The sequence below is a fragment of the Ranitomeya imitator genome, chromosome 1, assembly GCF_032444005.1.
Source record: "Ranitomeya imitator isolate aRanImi1 chromosome 1, aRanImi1.pri, whole genome shotgun sequence".
NCBI classification, from domain to species: Eukaryota; Metazoa; Chordata; class Amphibia; order Anura; family Dendrobatidae; genus Ranitomeya; species Ranitomeya imitator.
This window is the reverse complement of record NC_091282.1, coordinates 980,425,669-980,443,757: the sequence shown is the minus strand read 5'-3', so window position 1 is coordinate 980,443,757 and position 18,089 is coordinate 980,425,669. Positions and strand designations below refer to the sequence as shown.

Here is an 18,089-nt window from a genome sequence, read left to right as displayed (position 1 = left end):
GGAACCATTAGAAACCCAATGCACTGCATTGGGTTTCGTATTTCGGCCGACCCCGACCCCGACTTTTCTACAGGATCGGCCGATTTCACTCGACCCGACTTCAAAAAGTCGGGTTTCGTGGAACCCGACCCGATCCTATAAAAACAAAAGTTGCTCAACCCTAGTCGTAACTAGTGATGAGCGAATATACTCGTTACTCGAGATTTCTCGAGCACGCTTGGGTGTCCTCCGAGTATTTTTTAGTGCTCGGAGATTACGTTTTTCTTGCCGCAGCTGAATTATTTACATCTGATAGCCAGCATAAGTACATGTGGGGGTTGCCTGGTTGCTAGGGAATCCCCACATGTAGTCAAGCTGGCTAACAGATGTAAATCATTCAGCTGCGGCGATGAAAACTAAATCTCCGAGCACTAAAAAATACTCGGAGGTCACCCAAGCGTGCTCGGGAAATCTCGAGCAACGAGTATATTCGCTCATCACTAGTTGTAACCATGGATACCTAAGCTACTGTATTGCCCTGCATATGGGGTAAGTGACATAGCAAATCAGTAGAACTATACTACATTTCTAATTGGAGGTATTTGCTAATATTATTATTATTTCACATACTACATATTAATACAAGTTAGTAAGTAAAGACATTAATGTCATCTTTTGATGTGCACAGAGTCTTAACCACTGTGCAGCCTCTCGATTGTGTCCCTGGTGAAAGCAGGAACTTCCTAATAGAGATGTGATTAATAAAAATGTAGGATCAACAACTCACAATGATTATTTTAAAAAAAATTGTATGAATTTCAAAATAAGATGTGATTTTATGATTGTATTGTGTCATTATTGTTAACGGGCAAGGACATTGGTGAAACTGCGGCATATTAAATATATATATATACAGTGGGGCAAAAAAGTATTTAGTCAGTCAGCAATAGTGCAAGTTCCACCACTTAAAAAGATGAGAGGCGTCTGTAATTTACATCATAGGTAGACCTCAACTATGGGAGACAAACTGAGAAAAAAAAATCCAGAAAATCACATTGTCTGTTTTTTTAACATTTTATTTGCATATTATGGTGGAAAATAAATATTTGGTCAGAAACAAAATTTCATCTCAATACTTTGTAATATATCCTTTGTTGGCAATGACAGAGGTCAAACGTTTTCTGTAAGTCTTCACAAGGTTGCCACACACTGTTGTTGGTATGTTGGCCCATTCTTCCATGCAGATCTCCTCTAGAGCAGTGATGTTTTTGGCTTTTCGCTTGGCAACACGGACTTTCAACTCCCTCCAAAGGTTTTCTATAGGGTTGAGATCTGGAGACTGGCTAGGCCACTCCAGGACCTTGAAATGCTTCTTACGAAGCCACTCCTTCGTTGCCCTGGCGGTGTGCTTTGGATCATTGTCATGTTGAAAGACCCAGCCACGTTTCATCTTCAATGCCCTTGCTGATGGAAGGAGGTTTGCACTCAAAATCTCACGATACATGGCCTTATTCATTCTTTCATGTACCCGGATCAGTCGTCCTGGCCCCTTTGCAGAGAAACAGCCCCAAAGCATGATGTTTCCACCACCATGCTTTACAGTAGGTATGGTGTTTGATGGATGCAACTCAGTATTCTTTTTCCTCCAAACACGACAAGTTGTGTTTCTACCAAACAGTTCCAGTTTGGTTTCATCAGACCATAGGACATTCTCCCAAAACTCCTCTGGATCATCCAAATACTCTCTAGCAAACTTCAGACGGGCCCGGACATGTACTGGCTTAAGCAGTGGGACACGTCTGGCACTGCAGGATCTGAGTCCATGGTGGCGTAGTGTGTTACTTATGGTAGGCCTTGTTACATTGTTCCCAGCTCTCTGCAGTTCATTCACTAGGTCCCCCCTCGTGGTTCTGGGATTTTTGCTCACCGTTCTTGTGATCATTCTGACCCCACGGGGTGGAGCCCCAGATGGAGGGAGATTATCAGTGGTCTTGTATGTCTTCCATTTTCTAATTATTGCTCCCACTGTTGATTTCTTCACTCCAAGCTGGTTGGCTATTGCAGATTCAGTCTTCCCAGCCTGGTGCAGGGCTACAATTTTGTTTCTGGTGTCCTTTGACAGCTCTTTGGTCTTCACCATAGTGGAGTTTGGAGTCAGACTGTTTGAGGGTGTGCACAGGTGTCTTTTTATACTGATAACAAGTTTAAACAGGTGCCATTACTACAGGTAATGAGTGAAGGAAAGAGGAGACTCTTAAAGAAGAAGTTACAGGTCTGTGAGAGCCAGAAATCTTGATTGTTTGTTTCTGACCAAATACTTATTTTCCACCATAATATGCAAAAAAAATGTTAAAAAAACAGACAATGTGATTTTCTGGATTTTTTATTCTCAGTTTGTCTCCCATAGTTGAGGTCTACCTATGATGTAAATTACAGACGCCTCTCATCTTTTTAAGTGGTGGAACTTGCACTATTGCTGACTGACTAAATACTTTTTTGCCCCACTGTATATATATATATATATATATATATATATATATATATATATATATGTATATATATATATTAAATATGAGAAATGTGGCGCAAGTCATTTACAGATCTTTCTGAACAATAAAGTTTTTGTATGTTTCATTCAACCAAACCAGTCAATGGCTGATGAAGAAGTAGAACTAGTTACTGTCCTCTGAGGTTTTAATCTGGAGGAGCAAATGATATGACATCTCAAAAACTATCTCAAGCCTTGGTCTAGTCACAATAATGACCTGATTTGCATTTGTGTCGGGAAAGATTTTCTTATCTGTATTGTTCCTTCTATTATTTGCCTTGTTGAATAGGAGGGACCCTTCCTGCACAGGAAATTTATATTTGGCATGGGTTGCCAGTGCTTTCTTTAGTCTTATGTGATGATGGTGAGAGGCCACCGTGGATTTTATGCACTGTAATCTGCTTATACATAGAAATATATATAGATAATAAACTGTAGAATGGTCTTAAAAATGTTAAAATTGTGTTTTTTTTCAAGGATCAACCGGAGGCACAATACGACTGCCGTACGGTAAACTTTTTCATTTGACTGCCTGTTCACACAGGAATACCAAAGCAAATAACTAAGTGATCAGTACTAGGCTGCCATTATTCTCGGCAGTGAAAATGCACCACAACGAATGATGATCATTTATGCTGCATAAAAAAATCATTTCACCCAGTGAACGAGAGTTTTGCTGTTTCATCAGGTGACTGGCAGCCTGTTTACACGGCGGCAAGATAATGGTGAAACGAGCTGGGACATACACAATCATTTCCAGCCACAGAAGATGGCGTTTACAGTTTTACAAATAATTGATGGAAAGAGTGGATGAGTCAGGCCCTGGCATGCTTGGTAGACAAAAATACGACTCCTCAGTTGGAATAGTTGAGAGGTTAAAAAGATGTTCCTCTTATTGAATGTACATGTGTTCCTAGAACAAAATTTGCTTGTAAAATATAGTCCGGTTCAGCCAAAGTTTTATCATTAAAAGACTCTTTATGTAGCTGCCCACTCGACATGTCAGATTTTCATCTATAATGATATGGTTGAGTAGACGCTGGTTTCATGTTGTACATCTGGACTGAAAAGTTAACTGCGAAAAAATATGAATAAATATGTGTACATAAAGACCCTTAAAGACACAGGAGCTGTGTACTTAACTTTAATGCGGCCTACCGGGAGCTGAATCATTGAACTACACTTGCAATCTCCAAATGTGCCATATAATGTGGATTGAGGAACAATCCCGTATGTTGGGCTGCCAAGGGTGGGACTGGAAGTGCCAAGCATTCTTCAAATTGCCATAGTCATCCCTCCCTATTGGCATTATGGACTAGAAGGGTTAAATATTCTTCCCCTTAATATGGGTCACACTGCCTCCTACTGGAAACGATAGTGTAGCACATGTATATACTACAGATAATAGACACAAATTATGGAGATTGTGTTCTTCTATCCATAAAAAATGGAAATGGTAATGGAAACACAAATGGGGCTTTGAACTTTAAAGCACCACTCCTGTGTTTTTTTATGGCAGCACTAGAGTGGTGCTTTTAATTTAATTCCCTGATCGAAGTCTTATACTTACCGCCGTCATCTTCACATTTTATTAGTGCCGGTCCAGTTTTGCAGGGCCATCTTGTGGCTAAAACTTCTGACTGGTCAGAAGTCAGAAGTAACAGTAACAAGCCCTCAATATAAGTGAGAGCCAGAACGAGGCCCAACAAGGCTCTCATAGACTTACAATGATAAGTGACCCCTGGCTCTCTCCAGCAAATACTAGCGTGATATGGCAGGCCACAATCTGCTGCCGACTGTCAGGAGTGGCGGCGATAGAAGGTGAAGATGGCGGTGGGTAAGAAGCACCACTCCAGAGCTGCATTAAAGAAATGTTGGAGTGGTGCTTTCACGTATGTAGAACCTAGTTGTGCCTCTACACTTTTAAATAAAAGTCAGTTTAACACTTGTTCAGTCACCAGCTAGCCGTACCTACTCCCCATACCCATGAATGTGCATGTGTTTTCAATGGTTGGGGAGAGAGAAGTAAGCCATTGTCAGACACCTCTGATACTCACTTATCATTAGGAAGGACAAAAAAATGGGATTTATATTCATAATGCCCAATACCTCATGTGTCGGAGAAGAGTCGGGAGGCCCTATACACATTAGAAGGCCATCCAGTACTGCTGAAATTGGATGTTCCGACAACTTTAATCCAATGATGTACTTCGGGAATTAAGTTTTGCCAAATAAAGTTTTCCAATCACTAACTTTATATAAAATATATCATTAATATTTAATGCTCTGAGAATATGCAAAAACAGGTGTGGATGCCATTTTGAAAAGAACATTTGAGTTGTTTTTGCAAGTGTTTTCAGTTCTCTTGATCTTTGTAGCCTAGCACTGTAGTGTAAGAGGAAAAACTCAAGGTATCGCATGTGGTTATGGATCATCTACCTAATTCATGTGTTCTGCATATACAAGACTTGTCTTCTTCTGTTACATGCATGTGAGGAATGCTGGCATCAGAGACAGTGTTCTGCACAGTTTAGAGCATTATTGTGAGGAGGGATGTAAAGGCGTTGGTTACATAAAATGCTATTCTTAAGCGGATTATTTAGCAAAAGGAATTCTTCAGATGAGCGAAGCTAAAATTCCGGCGTTTTGCTCAGAACTATATTGCAGCCTAGAAGAAATCTTTGCCAAGCACTGATGTTAAACCTCGATTAAACCGCACATCTATGGCGTAGATATTGTTGTTCCTTGTATATCTAAAAAATATGAGAGTCATTTGTGTTTAGGCATATTTAAAGGACGTGTTCAAAGGCTAGAATGCTAAGACTCAGAGACATGCATAATATGGAAATAGTGTGAAATAGGACGTGCGACTGGAAAAAGTCTCTTACTGCAAAAATAGCAGATGACGGTTCTTTTATTGGAAAATGCTTTTCTATGCCGTACTGGCATCTTTTTCAAGTAAAAAAAACTAATGACGACTTTTTTTGACTTGAAAAAACACAAGTAGGGTTACAAATGCGTTATCATATGAAAGAACCTGCAGCTACTATTTTTGCAGCAAGAGACGTTCCTCTAGATAGACAGAAAAAAGTATGAAGCAGCACCAGCCAAATTGGTTTTATCAGGGTGCCAAGCCTTCAGGTAATTGCCAGCTTTCAATATAAAAAGAGGAAATTGAGGCAACACGCCATAGTCTTCCAAAAAATAAAGGCGATTTAAAAGCTCATAGTGGTAGCGACATTTCGGTTAAAAAATGCGAACCAATAATAGCCACTATGGGCTATTAAATCACCTTTATTTTTGGAAGGCTATGGTGTGTTGCTTAAATTTGTTCAATTTAGATAGATAAAAGATAGACAAACAGACAGATAGATAGCTAGCTAGATAGATAGATAGATAGATAGAATAAAAAATAGGCAGCACTCCAAAATTAGCAAAGAAAACAAGACCTTTAATAGCTCGTGTGGCTTGACGACGATGTTTCAGTGACACAGAACCTTTCTCAAGCTTTTTTATATATTTTACAACTAGAAAATTGTTTGGGAGACTTTGCACCCTACTTTATCTTTCCTTAATTATTGGTGCTGTTTTTTTTTTTTGCTAAGATATATAGATAGGTAATAGATAGATCAATATCTAGATAATAGACAGATATATAGATAGATAATATATAGATGATAGATAGATAAACATGATAGATAGATAATATATAGATGATAGATAATAGATAGATAGATAGATAGATAGATAATAGATAGATGATAGATAATAGATATATAGATGATAGATAATAGATATATAGATGATAGATTGATAGATAGTAGAGAGATTGATGGATAATAGATAGAAAATAGATAGATGATAGATAGATAGATAGATAGATAGATAGATAGATAGATAGATAGATAGATAGATAGATAATGGATAGATAGATAATAGATAGAAAATAGATAGATGATAGATAGATAGATAGATAGATAGATAGATAGATAGATAGATAGATAGATGATATATAGATATATAGATAGATAGATAGATAGATAGATAGATATAAGATAGATAGATAATAGATAGATGATAGATAATAAATATATATAGATGATAGATTGATTGATAGATAGTATAGAGATTGATGGATAATAGATAGATAATAGATAAGTAGATTGTAGATAAATAGATAAAGTTAATGCTTTTTTATTCTTTATAGTGTGGCAAATTTTTTTTAACACATGCGAGTAATTACTATTAGATTTGTATTCCATCATTAATACAATTACAGATGTCAAACTTGCAATTAGACATGGTACATTATTGGCAGAGCACCCTAAATGAATATAATTAGGAGTGACTGGTAGCCAGTACACACAGTTACTACACGGCCACTTTTCAGGTTGACAAATTGGCTGGTAAAGTTTCCATGTTCCTGTCAGGCTACAGCCTCATTGATGTGCTGCTCACTGAAGCAGAGGTTTAGATTGTATCTCTGCTATGATTTTCAGACATTGGTTGTTGCGTTCAGACATATTTAGAACAGCTGTAGATAGATATGATCACAGATAAATGATGTTCCCTTCTGTCACACATTCTGGGCCTGGTCTGCTAACGTGGAACTGGTGACCTAGAAGTGGATTTATATGTCAAATGCAACAGCAATTAATTTTAATCTCTGAAAGTGCAGCAGAAGGCACTGCACACACATTAACCATCCTAAAAGGTCTGGTTTTGCCACATCAGCACTATATCAAACTACGAGACAGCAGTGAGCCTACCTTGATGCTGCAGGTTTAGAGTTTAGAAGAACCAAGGTTTATGGCTGGTAGACATGGGCCCGATACGCTGGTCTGAGTGACACATTACGAGTGGGGAGCTACAAAGTGGATCCTACAGCCACGGCTACAGCTCGGCCTACTTGTGTTTCTAATGTCAAAAGGTATCCTGCACATTTATCAAATGTAAGAGCAATGCTGAGGCCTGTAAATGAACAGCGCCGCGGCTCAATGCTTCTATTTTCTGGTAAGCTCGGCAGCTGTCGTATTCTGGAGAATTATGCCTTTAATGGAGTCCAGCTCATTTCCAGACTGCTACATAAATGAACGGACATCAAAAGCCTGATTTGATTTGTGGAGTGCCAAATCCGAGGCGAGGATATAGCTGTTCTCCAGAACACCGACTTACTACCACTTCTGTCTATATTGAGAGTATTCCATGGCATAGCTATAAGCAAATACTAGAGAGCTACAGATACAGGAGCAGCGCTTGTAGGGGAAAGAAATATACGTTTTGTAAAGGAAATCATTGTTCCTTCAGGGGATCCTTAACCTAATTTTGAAAAACAGGGTTGTATAGCCCCAAAAAAACCAAGTATCTCTGATGTTGAATTAGGTGATATTTTATTGGCTATGAGTAGCAAATAACTTAATAAAGGACGGGTAATAAAAGCTTATTAAAATTTACAACACGTTTCTACTTTGTAGGCCTTCATCAGGTTGAAATAATTGTTGTAAGAGTCTGACAGAATCAAATGAAATGGCAATCTATAGCAATATAGAAGAATTTCATCTAATATTCCTGCAAGTGACATATGAGACCATAAAAATGAGCGTGCAAGTAAGTTACTTGCAGGTTGTCTTTTGAGGCTGTAGAGCGGTAAAAGCCTGTAAGAAATCCCAGCCCACATAGATGATCATGTAGGACTCTATTCTAGTTTCTCCCAAACTAATGGTCCATATTCTGTATGTAGAATGATTTGGCATTATTAAATAGATTCTGTCATGCCAGGTGACTACTACTCTAAGAGCAGCAGAGTCCTCGATTCCAGCGATATATCACTTTTAGTAATGAACTGAAATTAAAAAATAAAATAAACTGCATGGTACTATTCAGCAAAAAGAAAAACTCTTGTAAAACTATATTAATGAAAAGGTAAAAAAAAAAGTTATGCTCGAGATATGTGTACATGCAAAAAAAAAAAAATTCTGGTACCAAAAAAATAAATGAAAGTTAATGAAAGCATTCATACCCAGAATTGCTACCATTGATAACATAACTCTTTTAGCCGAAAGACAGAAAAGTAAAAAAGTTATTCAGAATATAAGATTTCATAAAATAAAGCCAAATTGGCCTTAAATGGTTAAGATGGAAAGTATTTAATTTAGATTTTTATACTGTTTTTCATATGTTGCATTTATTAATTATTAATGTCACCCATCTAACATTTGCTTCATATTTACATGGTGCCAAAGAGAATAAAAAAGGGAAACTGTAACCAGGTTTTTGCTATAGGGGCAGAGACCTTGATTCCAGTGATGTGTCACTTACTGAGTTGGCGACTGGAGATATTATATAGGTAGCAGTTACTAGATGCTGAGCTCTGTATAACCCACCCACACCACTGATTGGAAGCTTTCTGTGTACACTGTGCATAGGCAGAAAGCTGCCAATCAGTGGTATGAGCAGGATTATACAGTGGGGCAAAAAAGTATTTAGTCAGTCAGCAATAGTGCAAATTCCACCACTTAAAAAGATGAGAGGCGTCTGTAATTTACATCATAGGTAGACCTCAACTATGGGAGACAAACTGAGAAAAAAAAATCCAGAAAATCACATTGTCTGTTTTTTTAATATTTTATTTGCATATTATGGTGGAAAATAAGTATTTGGTCAGAAACAAAATTTCATCTCAATACTTTGTAATATATCCTTTGTTGGCAATGACAGAGGTCAAATGTTTTCCGTAAGTCTTCACAAGGTTGCCACACACTGTTGTTGGTATGTTGGCCCATTCCTCCATGCAGATCTCCTCTAGAGCAGTGATGTTTTTGGCTTTTCGCTTGGCAGCACGGACTTTCAACTCCCTCCAAAGGTTATCTATAGGGTTGAGATCTGGAGACTGGCTAGGCCACTCCAGGACCTTGAAATGCTTCTTACGAAGCCACTCCTTCGTTGCCCTGGCGGTGTGCTTTGGATCATTGTCATGTTGAAAGACCCAGCCACGTTTCATCTTCAATGCCCTTGCTGATGGAAGGAGGTTTGCACTCAAAATCTCACGATACATGGCCCCATTCATTCTTTCATGTAGCCGGATCAGTCGTCCTGGCCCCTTTGCAGAGAAACAGCCCCAAAGCATGATGTTTCCACCACCATGCTTTACAGTAGGTATGGTGTTTGATGGATGCAACTCAGTATTCTTTTTCCTCCAAACACGACAAGTTGTGTTTCTACCAAACAGTTCCAGTTTGGTTTCATCAGACCATAGGACATTCTCCCAAAACTCCTCTGAATCATCCAAATGCTCTCTAGCAAACTTCAGACAGGCCCGGACATGTACTGGCTTAAGCAGTGGGACACGTCTGGCACTGCAGGATCTGAGTCCATGGTGGCGTAGTGTGTTACTTATGGTAGGCCTTGTTACATTGGTCCCAGCTCTCTGCAGTTCATTCACTAGGTCCCCCCGCGTGGTTCTGGGATTTTTGCTCACCGTTCTTGTGATCATTCTGACCCCACGGGGTGGGATTTTGCATGGATCCCCAGATCGAGGGAGATTATCAGTGATCTTGTATGTCTTCCATTTTCTAATTATTGCTCCCACTGTTGATTTCTTCACTCCAAGCTGGTTGGCTATTGCAGATTCAGTCTTCCCAGCCTGGTGCAGGGCTACAATTTTGTTTCTGGTGTCCTTTGACAGCTCTTTGGTCTTCACCATAGTGGAGTTTGGAGTCAGACTGTTTGAGGGTGTGCACAGGTGTCTTTTTATACTGATAACAAGTTTAAACAGGTGCCATTACTACAGGTAATGAGTGGAGGAAAGAGGAGACTCTTAAAGAAGAAGTTACAGGTCTGTGAGAGCCAGAAATCTTGATTGTTTGTTTCTGACCAAATACTTATTTTCCACCATAATATGCAAAAAAAATGATAAAAAAACAGACAATGTGATTTTCTGGATTTTTTTTTCTTAGTTTGTCTCCCATAGTTGAGGTCTACCTATGATGTAAATTACAGACACCTCTCATCTTTTTAAGTGGTGGAACTTGCACTATTGCTGACTGACTAAATACTTTTTTGCCCCACTGTATAAAGGTTATAAATATGGAGGACTATATGACAGCAGGATTACTAGTATTCTAGTGATAAATAATCCCCCGTGTTATTTAAAAAACCTTATACTGACCGCCCAAGACTTAATTATGCCTTGTGAGAGAGCGCTGCAGCCATTCAGCAGCCACTGACTGTCTGCAGCAGTTACGGGGCGTAGCAATGTAACATAAGTGCTGACATCATTTGAACAACACCAGTAGGGGAGTTTAATTGATTTTTTTATTTCACACAGGGGTCGTTCCATTTAGGTAATACAATAAAGCATGCAGACATTTTCTGTGATCACCTTTAAGTAATAAAAATGTGGAAGATGCAATCAGGAAGGAGCGATAAGTAAGGTCAGAACATGAAATCCTCATGCAGCTGTTGCTTTACCATCATCATATCATTATGGGCTTTGATGGTTTCCGTTTGTTCACATAAGGGGCGTTTCGTACACCCGTTTCCTCTCCTAATCCAGCAACTTCCATCAAGGAGTAACAGAGATTTTTTTACTACACTGAAAGAGTAGAATTCATGGAGTAAAACTTCCTTCATGGGAGAAAGCACCGCTCTAAAGAAGCTGATTGAACCTTTCCCATGTAAAAATTATAAATAATGTTGACTTCAACTGTGCAAGAAAAATGTAAGAATTTTAATATGAACTAAAAGTATCTACCCCCAATGATTAGCTGTTAATTACAAGGGAACTGGCCACTGCAGGAAAAAAGCCAGCTCCATCATACAAAGATGAACAATGTCTACCAGAGCAAATAGACACTATCTGTGAATGACTCCTTGCTCTGGCCCATGGGAGTCCTAAGTAGTGGGCCCACCTTCTGCGCTATATGAAACAACAAAATAACCCTTCCTCTGGGATGAAGCCCGTTTTACAAAAGGCAGGTATTGGATTATTTTATTACTCATTTTTTTCAACCCACAAAAGTACAGTATATAACAATGTAAGAACTGATATAAGAACTCCCTTATTAAACCACAGGTGGAGTTAGACTTCTAGAAGACATCTTAGGGACTTCCCTACGTCACTAGTACACAGTATCAGCCATGGTCAAGTGTCATTGTTTTCTACAACACAATCTAGTCATTGGATTGTTATTCTAAACTGTGGGAGCTGATAACAATATCTCAGTGATAACTATTTATTTTACGTAATAAAGTTTATACAACCAACAGGAAATGATCTGGGCTCGTGCACATCCTGTTTGCTCGGCACGGAATGTCTTTGTCAGAAACAGCTGCATCAAATACAAGCAGTGAAGCCACTGGCAATGCCTCACCGGATATATATACATTATATGTGTGTATATATATATATATATATATATATATATACACTGCTCAAAACATAAAAGGAACACTAAGATACCACATCCTAGATATCACTGAATGAAATATTCCAGATGCAAATCTTTATTCATTACATAATGGAATGCGTTGAGAACAATAAAACATAAAAATGGTCAATGTAAATAAAAATTAATATCCAATGGAGGTCTGGATTTGAAGTAATCCTCAAAATCAAAGTGGAAAATCAAATCACAGTTTGGTCTAACTTCAGTCGAAATGTCTCAAGAAAAATAGTGTGTGTGCTGTCCACGTGCCTGTATGACCTCCCTACAACACCTGGGCATGCTCTTGATGAGGCAGCAGTTGTTCTCTTGAGGGATCTCCTCCTTGACCTAGATTAAAACATCAGTCAACTCCTGGACTGTCTGTAGTGCAATGTGGTGTTGGTGGATGAAATGAGACATGATGTCCCAGATGTGTTCAATTGGAGTCAGGTCTAGGGAATGAGACGGCCAGTCCATAACATCAATGCCTTCATCATGTAGGAACTGCTGACACATTTCAGCTACATGAGGCCTAGCATTGTCATGCTTCAGGAAGAACCCAGGGCCCAGTGCACAGCATATGGTCTCACAATGGGTCTGAGGATCTCATCCCAGTACCTAATGGCAGTCAGGGCACCTCTGACTAGCACATGGAAGGTTGTGCAGCCCTCACCACACTATTACTGACCTCCTGCCAACCGGTCATGCTGGAGGATGATGCAGGTAAAAGAACATTCTCTATGGCATTTCCAGAACCTGTCTCGTCTGTCACATGGTCAGTGTGAAGCTGCTCTCATCTGCGTAGAGCACAGGGCACCAATGCCGAATCTGCCAATCTTGGTGCTCTCTGGCAAATGCCAATCACCCTGCATAGTGTTGGGCTGTAAGCTCAACATCCACTTGTGGATGTCGGGCCCTCATACCACCCTCATGGAGTCTGTTTCTGACAGTTTGAGCAGACACATGGATGTTAGTGGCCTTCTGGAGGTAATTTTGCCAGACTCTAGCACTGCTCCTCCACTTCCTCCTTGCACAAAGGCGGAGGCAGCAGTCTTGCTGCTGAGTTGTTGCCCTCCTACGGCCTCCTCCACATCCCCTGGTGTACTGGTGTTGTGGATTCTGTTTTTGGGCTCCCTCTGGTGGTTACAGATGGTACTGGGTGACTTGTGTTCTCTGCGGTCTCTGGTGTCCACCTGTTCTATCAGGATATGGGAGTTTCCTATTTAACCTGGCTTTCTTGTCATTTCCTCGCCGGCTATCAATGTAATCAGTGTGTCTTGTTACCTCTGCTTCCCGCTTCTGTATTCTTCAGGACAAGCTAAGTTTTTGATTTTCCTGTTCCACGTTTTGCTTAATTTTTGTCTTAGTCCAGCTTGCAGATATGTGATTCCTTTTTGCTGGTTGCTCTAGTGGGCTGATATTACTACTCATGTTCCATGAGTTGGAACATGAGTTCAAGTAATTTCAGGATGGTTTTTTGTAGGGTTTTTCGCTGACCGCGCAGTTCACTTTTGTATCCTCTGCTATCTAGCTTTAGCGGGCCTCATTTTGCTGAATCTGTTTTCATAACTACGTATGTGCTTTCCTCTCATTTCACCGTCATTACATGTGGGGGGCTGCTATTTCTGTGGGGTGTTTCTCTGGAGGCAAGAGAGGTCTGTGTTTCTTCTAATAGGGAAAGTTAGTTCTTCGGCTGGCGCGAGACGTCTAGGAATCATCGTAGGCACGTTCCCCGGCTACAGCTAGTTGTGTGTTGAGGTTCAGGATCGCGGTCAGCTCAGTTTCCATCACCCTAGAGCTTGTTTTGTTTTTTGTGCTTGTCCTTTTGTGATCCCCTGCCATTGGGATCATGACAGTATAGCCGGCCAAAAAGTGGTAATCGTATTGGCTGAAATAGGAGGAAAAGTAGTCTGAGGAAGTTTTTTTTTTTTTTTTTTCCCCTCAGAGTTTGCTGCATAGCCTTAATTGCAGCCTGGCTGCGTCTTACCTCCTCTTAATCCTTGAATGGCTCTGACCTCAGCTGTTTATCATGGACGTCCAGAGTTTGGTTTTCCAGCCTGAATAATCTTGCTGCTAAGGTTCAAAATATACAAGATTTTGTTGTACATGCTCCTATGTCTGAACCTAGAATTCCTATCCCAGAGTTTTTTTCTGGAGATAGATCTAGTTTTCTGAATTTTAGGAACAATTGCAAGTTGTTTCTTTCTTTGAAATCTCGCTCTTCTGGAGACCCTGCTCAGCAAGTCAAGATTGTTATATCTTTCCTGCGGGGTGACCCTCAGAATTGGGCATTTGCATTGGCACCAGGGGATCCTGCGTTGCTCAATGTGGATGCGTTTTTTCTGGCATTGGGTTTGCTCTATGATGAACCTAACCTAGAGATTCAGGCTGAAAAATCTTTATTGGCTCTCTCTCAGGGGCAAGATGAAGCAGAAATATATTGTCAGAAATTTCGGAAATGGTCGGTGCTTACTCAGTGGAATGAGTGCGCTCTGGCTGCAAAATTCAGAGATGGCCTTTCTGAGGCCATTAAAGATGTTATGGTGGGGTTCCCGGCGCCTACAGGTCTGAATGAGTCTATGACTATGGCTATTCAGATTGATCGGCGTTTACGGGAGCGCAAACCTGTGCACCATTTGGCGGTGTCTTCTGAACAGGCACCTGAGACAATGCAATGTGATAGAATTCAGTCCAGAAGAGAACGGCAAAACTATAGGCGGAAAAATGGGTTGTGTTTTTATTGTGGTGATTCAGCTCATGTTATATCAGCATGCTCTAAACGCACAAAAAAGGTTGATAAGTCTGTTGCCATTAGTACTTTACAGTCTAAGTTCATTCTGTCTGTGACTCTGATTTGTTCATTATCAGCCATTTCCGTCGATGCCTATGTGGATTCAGGCGCTGCCCTGAGTCTTATGGATTAGTCATTTGCCAACCGCTGTGGGTTTAGTCTGGAGCCTCTGGAAGTCCCTATTCCTTTGAAAGGAATTGACTCTACACCTTTGGCTATGAATAAACCTCAGTACTGGACACAAGTGACCATGCGTATGACTCCCGTTCATCAGGAGGTGATTCGCTTCCTGGTACTGTATAATTTACATGATGTCTTAGTGCTTGGTCTGCCATGGTTACAAACTCATAACCCAGTCTTGGACTGGAAAACGATGTCTGTGTTAAGCTGGGGATGTCAGGGGGTTCATGATGATGCACCTCCGATTTCTATCGCTTCATCTACTCCTTCTGAGGTTCCGGTATTTTTGTCTGATTATCGGGATGTTTTTGAGGAGCCTAAGCTCAATTCGCTTCCTCCTCACAGGGATTGCGATTGTGCTATAGATTTGATTCCTGGCAGTAAATTTCCTAAAGGTCGTTTGTTCAATCTGTCAGTGCCAGAGCATACTGCTATGCGGGATTATGTTAAGGAGTCCTTGGAAAAGGGACATATCCGTCCATCTTCGTCCCCTTTGGGAGCAGGTTTTTTTTTTGTGGCCAAAAAAGATGGTTCCTTGAGGCCTTGTATAGATTACCGTCTTTTGAATAAGATTACAGTTAAATATCAGTATCCTTTGCCATTGTTGACTGATTTGTTCGCTCGCATTAAGGGGGCTAAATGGTTCACTAAGATTGATCTTCGGGGTGCGTATAATCTTGTGCGGATAAAGCAGGGTGATGAGTGGAAAACCGCATTTAATACGCCTGAGGGCCATTTTGAGTATTTGGTGATGCCTTTTGGACTTTCTAATGCTCCTTCTGTCTTCCAGTCCTTTATGCACGATATTTTCCGTGAATATCTGGATAAATTTATGATTGTGTATTTGGATGATGTTTTGGTTTTTTCGGATGACTGGGAGTCCCATGTTCAGCAGGTCAGGAAGGTGTTTCAGGTCCTGCGGGCCAATTCTTTGTTTGTAAAAGGTTCAAAGTGTCTCTTTGGAGTCCAGAAGATTTCTTTTTTGGGGTATATTTTTTCCCCTTCTACTATTGAGATGGATCCCGTCAAGGTTCAGTCTATTTGTGACTGGACGCAGCCTACATCTCTTAAGAGTCTACAGAAGTTCTTGGGCTTTGCTAATTTTTATCGTCGTTTCATAACTAATTTTTCTAGTGTTGTTAAGCCTTTGACGGATTTGACTAAGAAGGGTGCTGATGTTGCTGATTGGTCTCCTGCGGCTGTGGAGGCCTTTCAGGAACTTAAGCGCCGGTTTTCTTCTGCTCCTGTGTTGCGTCAGCCAGATGTTTCGCTTCCTTTTCAGGTTGAGGTTGATGCTTCCGAGATTGGAGCGGGGGCGGTTTTGTCACAGAGAAGCTCCGATTGCTCAGTGATGAAGCCATGTGCGTTCTTTTCTAGAAAGTTTTCGCCCACTGAGCGGAATTATGATGATGGTAATCGAGAGCTTTTGGCCATGAAGTGGGCATTTGAGGAGTGGCGTCATTGGCTTGAGGGTGCTAGACATCGTGTGGTGGTCTTGACTGATCACAAAAATCTGATTTACCTTGAGTCTGCCAAGCGTCTGAATCCTAGACAGGCTCGTTGGTCACTGTTTTTCTCCCGTTTCGATTTTGTGGTTTCATACCTGCCAGGTTCAAAGAATGTGAAGGCGGATGCTCTTTCTAGGAGTTTTGTGCCTGACTCCCCTGGAAATTCTGAGCGCACTGGTATCCTTAGGGATGGGGTGATTTTGTCGGCTGTCTCCCCAGACTTGCGACGTGCTTTGCAGGAGTTTCAGGCGGATAAACCTGATCGTTGTCCGCCTGAAAGACTGTTTGTTCCGGATAATTGGACCAGTAGAGTCATCTCCGAGGTCCATTCTTCTGCGTTGGCAGGTCATCCTGGAATATTTGGTACTAGAGACTTGGTGGCCAGGTCTTTTTGGTGGCCTTCCTTGTCGAGGGATGTGCGTTCTTTTGTGCAGTCTTGTGAAGTTTGCGCTCGGGCTAAGCCTTGCTGTTCTCGGGCCAGTGGATTGTTGTCACCTTTGCCTATCCCGAAGAGGCCTTGGACGCACATTTCCATGGACTTGATTTCGGATCTCCCTGTCTCTCAAAAAATGTCCGTCATCTGGGTTGTGTGTGACCGCTTTTCTAAGATGGTTCATCTGGTACCCTTGCCTAAGTTGCCTTCCTCCTCTGAGTTGGTCCCTCTGTTTTTTCAGAACGTGGTTCGTTTGCATGGGATTCCGGAGAACATCGTTTCTGACAGGGGATCCCAGTTTGTGTCTAGATTTTGGCGGACGTTCTGTGCTAAGATGGGCATTGATTTGTCCTTTTCGTCTGCATTCCATCCTCAGACGAATGGCCAGACGGAACGAACTAATCAGACCTTGGAAACTTATTTAAGGTGTTTTGTTTCTGCTGATCAAGATGACTGGGTTACCTTTTTGCCGCTTGCCGAATTTGCCCTTAATAATCGGGCTAGTTCTGCTACCTTGGTTTCTCCTTTCTTTTGTAATTCGGGGTTTCATCCTCGTTTTTCCTCTGGTCAGGTGGAGCCTTCTGATTGTCCTGGAGTGGACATGGTGGTGGATAGGTTGCATCAGATTTGGAGTCATGTGGTGGACAATTTGAAGTTGTCCCAGGAGAGGGCTCAGCAGTTTGCTAATCGCCGTCGCTGCGTGGGTCCTCGACTTCGTGTTGGGGACTTGGTGTGGTTGTCTTCTCGTTTTGTTCCTATGAAGGTCTCTTCTCCTAAGTTCAAGCCTCGGTTCATCGGTCCCTATAGGATCTTGGAAATTCTTAACCCTGTGTCGTTTCGATTGGATCTCCTGGCATCGTTTGCTATTCATAATGTGTTCCATCGGTCGTTGTTGCGGAAGTATGAGGTACCTGTTGTTCCTTCACTTGAGCCTCCTGCTCCGGTGCTGGTGGAGGGAGAATTGGAGTATGTTGTGGGGAAGATCTTGGATTCTCGTGTTTCCAGACGGAAACTCCAATATTTGGTCAAGTGGAAGGGTTATGGTCAGGAGGATAATTCTTGGGTGGTTGCCTCTGATGTTCATGCTGCTGATTTGGTCCGTGCATTTCATAGGGCTCATCCTGGTCGCCCTGGTGGTTCTCGTGAGGGTTCGGTGACCCCTCCTCAAGGGGGGTACTGTTGTGGATTCTGTTTTTGGGCTCCCTCTGGTGGTTACAGATGGTAC

General features: G+C 41.2%; 1 protein-coding gene across 1 annotated transcript in view; it reads left to right on the top strand.

The window, feature by feature from the left end:
• NDNF (neuron derived neurotrophic factor) overlaps nt 1-18,089 on the top strand; it is a 62,930-nt gene that overhangs the window by 7,590 nt on the left and 37,251 nt on the right. The gene's annotated exons all lie outside the window — the stretch shown is intronic.